This window comes from Dermacentor andersoni, chromosome 10 (assembly GCF_023375885.2).
Source record: "Dermacentor andersoni chromosome 10, qqDerAnde1_hic_scaffold, whole genome shotgun sequence".
In the NCBI taxonomy this organism is placed as follows: domain Eukaryota; kingdom Metazoa; phylum Arthropoda; class Arachnida; order Ixodida; family Ixodidae; genus Dermacentor; species Dermacentor andersoni.
This window is the reverse complement of record NC_092823.1, coordinates 83,133,897-83,143,560: the sequence shown is the minus strand read 5'-3', so window position 1 is coordinate 83,143,560 and position 9,664 is coordinate 83,133,897. Positions and strand designations below refer to the sequence as shown.

Here is a 9,664-nt window from a genome sequence, read left to right as displayed (position 1 = left end):
CACACTTTTGCAACAGTACACACGGTTACCACTAGTTTCGTAGTCGCATTTTTCGTTCGTAGTACTTATTGTTCACGCTACAAATTAGGTTGTTCTTAAAAATTTATAAAGGTTAGTTGATAAACAATTATTGCTAATTAATTAGCGGTTTTTGAGTGCCGATATTTTGTGTTTGAAAGGTTTTTATAGCTGAATACGATAGTGATGCTGTGAACGGCTTTAGGACTCAGTTATTCGGTTGCAGTTGCGCGGTGGTTCATGCCTCGTGCTATTTGATGAAAGTATTTTTTTCTTTTCGGACATCTTGACGCACATTTTAGTGAAATGCTTGAACGACGATAAGTGGGACGTTTATCCGTTGAAGTGGTTGGCTCACCCAGCTACTAGTCTTCCACTGATGTGTGAGCCTGGTTGTTTTGGTTTGTGCGGCAGAGGTCATGATGCCTGTTGGAGAGAAGGCACCCCGAAACAGTCGCAGCCGCACTTCCGAAGATAGGTAAGTTCTCGTTTTCTTGGGCACGTAGCCTTCTTTTCTATTTTGACATTGACGAGCTTGAGATGTTAAGCACACCGTTCACTTTCTTCAAGCAAACCGCATGCCCCTGAGCAAATGCGCGCGATACTAACTCTCGCTGCCACCGTCACTTCGTTTGAAACAATGGTAGGCGAAGAGGCAGCGGCGCCCCATGTGCGTATAATTTCATTGCTTCATTTGTTCCTGTCTAATAACGTTTCCTTCATTTGTATGAGAGAACACAGTTGGAACATAAGGATCGGCTTCTCTGCGCAGTGATAATTTTGTACAGTGGCCACGTCATCTTTCATGGGGGCTCACGTGGGCCGTCTAAGCGCTTGTTATCGCGTTCCGATACGTGAGAGGTGCGCTGCCTTTCAAGGTATTTAAGGCAGGCACTACGAGCTTAGGAGAACCGCGACAAATAATTGTGCAGCAGGTGTGTAGCTGTGCTACTTTTGTGCCACACTCGTACCCGAAGGCAGTTTTGCACTTCACGCTTACGCATTTCGTAACTATGGCGGCCGCCGTGGCAATTTGGGGCTCGAGGTCGTGGATACGATCCCTGCAGCGGCCGCATTCCAAAGGAGCGGAATGCAAAAACGCTCGTGCATTGTGCATTGAATGCAAGTAAAAATTCCCAGGAAGTCAAAATTAATACGGAGTCCCCAACTACGACGTGCCTCATAATCAGATCGTTGGTTTGGCACGTGCAACATCCGAATTATTTTTTTTTTCCGTAGTGGCTCATCGTATACCATACGGCTAGTGTGATCACCTTTTGTGCCGTAGCGGTTAAGCGCGCCTCGATTTAGGTTGCGGCTAATGATGCGGCGCACCGCGAAATATATTTCGCCTCCTTGGAATTTGCGGAGAACGGCCAACCGATTAGTCACAGCTTCCGCGCGGTGACTGTACACGGATACACAGCGCAAATGAATAGAGGTGTGGTGACGACGTCGGCAAAGAACACAGCCGCCGACGGGCTCACCTTATGACCTATCACTGCTAAACACCTACCACAGTAAGCATCTTTATCTAGCGCGGCGGGTTGCCGTTGAAGGCGTACTGTATAATTTTAATAAGCAGTAACCGAAACTTGCCACCCCTTCTCTGCTGCCTCTTTGAGTTCGACCGATCCGAATGTGCGTTGCTTCCAGAAGCGAAAGGAGCGCCAATCGGCGCGTTGTCGCCTCGAGCTAAGCGTCGCACTCGAGCACCGTTTGCGCGGTGAAGAATGACGCGTGCATGAAGCTAGCTCACTGCGCGGACGCTACCGCGCAAGACGCGCAAGGGCGTGTACGCGACGTTCTGCACACAAATCGCGCGGGATGATCGGAGCCACGCCGGAGCGGCTAGCTTCAAAGAAGCGGTACATGTTCTCACTCGTACAGGCACGCTCACGCTCGCATCGCTCTCGGCGTATCTTTAGGTGATTCCTGCTGCTGGACTTCTACCCAAAGATTCGATATCTGCTTGGTATCGGCTATGCACTGTCGCGTGGTCTTTGGTTCTGCGAGAGAGCCGGGAATATTTTTCCCCGCTGTGAAACATCGCTGTGCGTGTTTTAGCTAACATTTACCGTAGCAACCCATTTTTTCCTTTTCTCGACGGCACTCGTAAAGAGTCGCGAATTTTTACTTCTCCCAGGTTACGCATGCAGCAAATTCCCAGGGGCTAAATATTCCAAGGTTCTACGTCAATAGCACCTTGGCGTCGTGCATGAGACACCCGTTGATATGTGGCTGATTCACTAGCTCGCATCTCTGTTGCCACTCTCCATCAAGTGGGATTTTCAACTATTTTTTGTGCTTCTCTGTGGTGTACTAGCTGCCGCAAGGACGCTGTGAAGGCTTACTATTGATTTGCTCTGGCGTTTCATAGTAAAAGATGGGCCACCTTTTGAGGGGAGGCATTTACTTTTGTTTGTGAGAATGTTTACCAGCCTAACCAAGTGGTACGTGCGTACTGTAAACAGCAGTACGAACAGAGGCGGACGACGGACGACGAAATAGGTAGGAGCACACACGAGCGCAAGCTCTACTAAACGTTCACTTTTGATGACAGAGGCATTAAACACACTGGTCAACTTGACAAAGGTAAAAATCCGTGCATGCGTGGCAGAAACAGCCACGTGCGACAAGAAAAAAATATGAGAAAGCCATGTCATGTAGAATAAACGTGCGTGAAAAACGACAACTATCGGACAAATCTTTCGAAAAAGCGAAAGATTTGTCCGATAAGTGATACTGCCCAACGAGAAATACTCTTTTGAGAACTGCAAATTTTTCCCACTAAGGGCAACACATAACTTGGTTATGCATTTGTTTCGTTTGTGATCAATAAATATTGCTTCTGGAACTCCTCTGGTGTTGCGGTATAGAGCAGAAAGAACGATTGTTTCATCACAAAGACCAGAACACAAGAGGACTTATGGAAGGATTATTTATTGATCACGAAGAAATATTTATAAGCAAGATTTCTGTGACCCTTAGTGGGAAAGAGTTGCTGCAGTACTTCTCGTTAATATCACTTACAGGACAAACCTTTCAGTTTTCATGTTTTTGTTAGTTTTTGACGCACATGTTTATTCTACAGCACGTATTTCGGTCCTTTTTTGTTGTGCCGGGCTGTTTCTGCGGCGCATCCATGGCTTTTTGTTTGTGAAGTTGGCCAGTGTTTAAAATCTTTGTCTTCACGAATAAACTTCTAGTTGAGTCAGCGTTCATGTGTGTTCCTACCTTAATTTATCCTTCTCGTGTCTTTCTTTGGGTGGTTGTCAAATGTAAATGTACACCGAATTGGCGAACTGTCCATAGAATTGATACATGAAGTTACTTGCGCTGTTTATTTCAGGAAGAACGCTATAGGGTCTTATCTTTTTTTTATTTTTAACACTGAGTACATTTTTCTAGTTCAACTTCAAGGAGTCCCCTGAGGAAGCCAATAAGAGTGATGGTAACTTCCTTTGTAAGATTTATAAATTTCATCCATTCAAGGCATGGCACGGCACATGCATGATTGTAGGTTGCAAGCATTCGTAGTAAGATTTACTTTTCGGTTCTCATGACGCTTCTTTGTACTGTGCTGCATTCTCCAGGCACATGAACCTTTTTATGCTCTAAGTGCATGCGTTCTTTTTTTATGTTTTGGAGCGAAAATTGTGAGCTTAAATATGCATATGTATCACTTTCCTTGTAATTTTTTTCAACACGGGTGCTGTAGCTCCCTCCATCTTTCAGTTACCGCTTTGTCTCAATTTTTATGCAACCTTTACATATGTTATGCAGCAAAATTCTGGTGCTATTTTAATAACATTTTACCTGCGAAATTGAGTTTATTAGTGTTTCGTATATGCATTCATTTTCGTTTTTCACTGTCTCACCAATCTGGCTGTCGAGTCATTGGAACCTTTTCTCATCCTTTATGACTATTCATGGGTACTTGGTACTGAAAGTGCAGGTGACCATTTATTTGGCTGTTTGGAATTGTGTTAGCCGTGTGTTACTACCAATTTTCTGTGCTACATAATCATTTTTTCTCTTATCGTTCAAGGTATTAGCCATGCCTTAGCTGTTTATTGACTGAGGTACCACTGAGTTGCTGGGTATAGGGAAAAAGGCCCCAAAAAGTGCTTTAATTAGCTTAGTGGAAGTCCAGAAAAATTACCTGAAAATGAACTCACTAAATTGAGGAAATGCCACCAACAAACTCTTCTGTACCCCAAATCAACATAATCAAATGGTGTACTTTTTGTTCTTGACTTGTGCCAGGGAGATAAGCTCCATTCATTACACAAAAGTTTTTTAAGTTTATTTCTGAAGAAAGCAAACCTGGCTCGTGAGAAACACTTGATTCAGGTGTTCACCATGCCTGACAACTTTCTAAATGATGTCTCGTCAATTAAAAGATGTTGAGTGATGTTATTTTATAAAATAATTGGGCAACATGAAACTATATATATCTCGAAGACAAAGCTCAGGCAAGTCTACTTTGGTACTTCATTAAATTTTAATCGCGGTGAAAGACGTGTGCTAAAGCTTGTATATATTTACGTGAAGTCATTTGTTTCAAGTCTGTTATTTTGCCTTCTCACAGTCAGCCGTAGCTCTTCCTGTGATGTGTTAGTGTGCGAAACATTTTAATGTAACATATTCAGATGTCTTTTGTGTATTCACACGCAAGCAGCTTCAGGTGTTCATGTGTTCAAAGTTGGTTGTTACAAGGGTATGCGTAAGCCCTGCCTTTTGAGTCACTTTGCCTTCTAGTAATAAACGTAAGTCGAAAGTGAAGACCACAATGATCGTTTTGATTGAATTCATATGTATAGGTTTTTTCAGATGTATTTACGCTGCTAGAGTGCTGTAGGTAATAGCCTATGTCACCAGGTTCGATGTAGTGGGGCCTTATGTACTGTAATAATGTTTCACGTGCACGCATCTTTAGTGTAAATAAAGGTACTTCAAGTTGATCAGTCTCTCCTTTGATTTTGTTTGTGTTTGGGAAAGTTATGAGCAGGCACCGGGGCATCCAAGTGTGAACAGCAAAGCAATTTCAATATATGAATAAAAATCCACTAGCCCAACGAAACGTCAATCATATTTCAATGGCGACTTCTGAAATCTCAATGCCATCTCAACTGTGCCACAATGTGCTTACAGTGCTGTGGCAGTAATAACTCACAGGTCAACAGAACTACCGCAACATCAGTTCAACGCAGAATCAATGGTAACTCAACAACCATTCAACAAAGCGAACACAACGGGCCGTTAAGTACAATCGACTTTCAGTGGTAACTTAACAATTATTCAACATTGAGGTGCCCAATGGTTTTCCAATTGAATTTCAGTGGCCAATATTCAAGAGTCCTCAACACTCAACCCAAAAATTCTCCAACAAACTCTCAATTATTCCTCAATAAAAAAACTCAACATTGACCAACGATATTTCAATGCCTTCTCAATATTTTTTTTGTGTGGGGTAGCACGTCGCCGTGGTGACGGTGAACGGCGTTGGCGATTGGTTGGGGGCGTCAGGCTGCGGTCTGAAGCTGGCGAACCACTCCTACTATATTGACGTAAGGTATTCCGGGGTGGTGCGCCTGTGGCGTTTGCAGTATCAGGGTCTATCGGCCAACGGTCGTCATCACTGTCACGTTCAAAATTAGGCCAAGTTGGTGGTGGGCCATATGTTGTCTCTCGGTGCCGGCGACAAAAACGAGCAATGTGTCCGGAGGCGCCACAGCTGTAACACACAGGCGATGCGCGACCGACGTTGTAAGCCTCGGGGTCAACCCTGGGACGCTGCGAATAATAAACGCGATCTTCCGAATTTCGATTCGTGGTGGTAGCTCGACGAGTTCGTTGATCGTGCGTCATGTCGTCGGGAAAGGTACGTCGGGGCTCTCGCAGCTGATCGACTCGACAGTCTGCAACGCCTGGCATGGCAGACAATGCGGACACAGCAGATGCATCTTCTTGAGGTTGGTTGGAAGCGCAACCAAGCTGTTCGACATCCGCCCCTTTGGTGTGTCGTTCAAGTTGTTCGCGGACAATTTGTCTTATAGTTGCCGCAAGGTCAAATTGAAAATTGTAGTTGTTTTCGTCAACTCTTGCCACCGTTGTGACATTTGCTAACTTGCCGAACTTTGGCGTGATACGGCGCAGCTTCAAGGCCTCAAATGTGTGGCAATGCTTGATGAGGTCGGCGACTGAGGCGAGACTCTCCTTTCCGATTAAATAATTGTAAACATCCTCAGCTATGCCTTTGAGAAGGTGTCCAACCTTGTCCTATTCGGACATTCGAGGATTGACCGTTTTGCAAAGCTTCAGGATCGCCTCTATGTACGCAGTACAGGTCTCACCTGGGACTTGAGCGCGCTGAAGCAATGTCTGCTCCGCCCGCTTACTTTTCGTGGTGGAATCGTCAAAGCGCTTTGTGAGGTGAGTAACGAAGCTGTCCCACGTTGTGAAGGTATCTTCATGGTTTTCGAACCACACTAGCGCAGTGTCTGTGAGGAACAGAACCACATTATCGAGCTGAGCCGTGGAGTTCCAGCCGTTGTACTTGCTCACACTTGTAGTGGGTGAGCCATTCCTCTACATCCTCGCCGAATTTTTCTGAGAAAGGGTGGGGCTCCATCTGATGCATCCAGGCGCCGGTTCGCACTGGAGCAGCCAGAGAAGGTTGTTGGTCGCCGCTGTGGGACATCGGGATCTCAAGTGGTGTTGGAAACCAGTCGAGCGAGGCGTGGGGTCCTGCGTGGCACTTGCTGCAGTAGCTCCGTCGTCTTGGTCGAAGTACCCCGCACCTCCACCACAAAACTGTTACGATTAATGTTGAACCAGCTTTATTTAACGGACGAAATTGATGGTGAAGTCAAGGTCGCGTCTTGTTTGGTTTGGTTTGGTTTGGTGCCTGTAGTTATATATCACAACCCACTACGGGGGATTGGCCATGAGTCGGGCGGCAGTGGGTCGAAAAAGAATAAATACCTGAATAGGATTTTTTTAACTGAAAATGAGATTAAATTAATTCTAATCGTTACAAATAATTTTCATGCTATAATTATTTTAAATTAGAAATTATTTTTGGTTTCTGGTTGTGGAAAATAAAACAGTAAAATTAGCATGGAAGTCTCCTTGTTTGCATTATAAAATTATATATGGCATCACATACGTTTCTATTACAGTGTCCTAGTGCCGACGCCCCCAGAGACAGAATGATAGGTAGCGTAATGGCTAATCCAAATTGGCGGGAGGGACCTTCTAAAAGTCGTTTTCTATGCACGTTGAACCTACGACACTATAAAAAGAAATGACCCATAGTTTCGGGTTCATGACAAGAAAACATTTAGAAGGTGCCAAACCAGACCTATGGGAATAGAAATTAACCCGTAGTATTCGGCAACGCATACGCGTAAATAAAACTTCAAATGTTCTTGTTGCACACCATCCGCTGTGCCAAGGAAATCTAAGGTGCTGAAAATCGGTGTTACCTAATACACATGATTTGGCATGTTCTTCTTGAATGGAAAATTTTTAAAATCTTGCAGAAGTGACGTATGCCGAAGGTTTTAGGATCCTCAGTACCGGGCCTTTAAGAGATGCCGCTGCTAGTGCGTCTGCTGACTCGTTTAAAGTGAGCCCCACGTGCCCTGGCACCCATACCAGGTGGATGAGGCGTAAATGTTGGGAAATGAATGAATGAAATTCTCGGAGAATGATACTTGAATTGGGCACAGATAAAGCGGAGCAAGCAGACAAGGAGTCGGTCAAGATTACGGCTGAAGAAATAGATGTGGGAAGTTTCCGTAGAGCTAGGATGATCGCCAATAACTCTGGTTGAAATGTTGGCGTAAAGTCGGGTAGTCGAAGAGAGAAAGACCAATTTAATGATGTCGAAAAAATGCCCACTCCGGCCTTCTCTTCACTGACAGAAGCATCTGTGGCTATTACTGCATTTATTTGGAGGTTTTCAAGATGGTCATCTAATAAACCTTTTAGGTATCTAATAGGTAGGAGCTTAGCGTTATTGGGAAATATAGCGCCAAATTCGACACTTACTGTCGAAGTAGGTAAATTTTGAAAAGCCACATCTCGGATTGATATTTCTAATGGCTCTAATAGCTTCTGCACAAAAACTACCTGGGGACAATGCAGTCTGGACCATTGATTCTCAAAGGATGCAGTTCGTTCTCGAATAAACATATAGTAGGAGCGTCTCTGGGGAGAAGCAGAGATGTTTAGAAATGTTTGGACAGTCAGTATACGAAATCGAGTTTGAAGAGAGGGCAGGTGAGTTTCATGATATAAAATATTATTGCCTACAAATTTTAGAAGGCCGAGACACAGACGTAGTGATTCGCGCTCTAAAAGAACCAGAGGACGTAACTTATACGTAGGACCTCCTGAAAATAACACGCATCCAAACTGTAGAATGGGGCGGACATGCATACAATAAATCATCAGCAAGGTCTCCTTGCGCATTCCAAAATGGCTGCTGCAGACTCTTCGTAATAAACCAACAGCGCGTGCTCCTTTAGATGCGATGTATTCTATGTGTGTTTGCCAATCAAGCTTTTCGGTGTAAATCATTCCCCCATATTTTAAAGAATGTACCTGCGGAATAATCTCCTGGCCATATGACAGTGTTATTCGGACAGGAAAAGTTAAGGGAAAGATGATCGCACTTTTGTTGACATTTAGCGATATTTGTATTCCTTTTAGCCAAAAATCAATCTGATTCAAATACGACTGCAAAGTTTTATATAGGCTATGTATATCATTCGATACGTGAAAATGCGATATCATCAGCGTATACGTATACCTGTACGTCATGATGTGTCGGGATGTGATTTAGTAAAATAGTGAATAATACTGGGGAAAGTACTGCACCTTGAGGAACGCCCCTTGTCTGTTTGAAACTTTTAGAAGAAACACCGTTTTAATAGCAATAAAATGTTCGTCCGCTTAGAAAATTTTGAATCCATGCAATTATATACTGTGGAAGAGTGGATTCACACTATTGAGTCTGTTGATTAAAGTACTGTGGTCAACATTGTCCTACGCCTTTGCAATGTCTAATGTCACTAGGGCCGCGTACTGGTTGTTGCGGCGAGCGAGTTGAATTCTGCTCTCCAAGTCAACGTGAGCACACCAAATTGAGCAGCCGGGCCTGAATCCTATTTGAGAATAACTTAATATTTGGTTCTCGCCTATCCACCTATCGATGTGACCATACAGAACTCTCTCGATTAACTTTACAAGATTTGAGGTCAGAGAAATGTGTCTAATGTTGTCTATTGTATATCCATCGCCTGGCCTTTTGAGTAGTGGAATTATTTTGGCAACCTTCCAATCTGGATGAATCTATGCATCTTTAATCGAGTAATTTATGAAATTAAGCAAATCCTGGGGGGACAATTCGAATAATAATTTTATCATTGCTTTTATCAAAAACATAGACAAATATGATTTCACTAATACCGGGGAAAGCCTCGGTAGCGATCATTAAATCATAGAAATCCACATTCAGGTGGGTCCACCCCGCAAGAAGGGCAAACGAGTTTCGCTCACGGAATGGGACCACTTCCACCAGATTCGGGAGACAACCGCCACCTAGCATATAAACGATCTCGAGGCCTGGATC

At 44.0% G+C, this 9,664-nt stretch overlaps 1 long non-coding RNA gene across 1 annotated transcript in view; it reads left to right on the top strand.

Annotated features, from left to right (window-relative positions):
• The first annotated feature begins 249 nt into the window (after positions 1 to 249).
• LOC140213535 (uncharacterized) overlaps positions 250 to 9,664 on the top strand; it is a 33,480-nt gene continuing 24,065 nt past the window's right edge. The window contains exon 1 of the long non-coding RNA XR_011890395.1: positions 250 to 496. This is a non-coding gene — a long non-coding RNA (uncharacterized lncRNA). The remainder of the gene's footprint in view (positions 497 to 9,664) is intronic.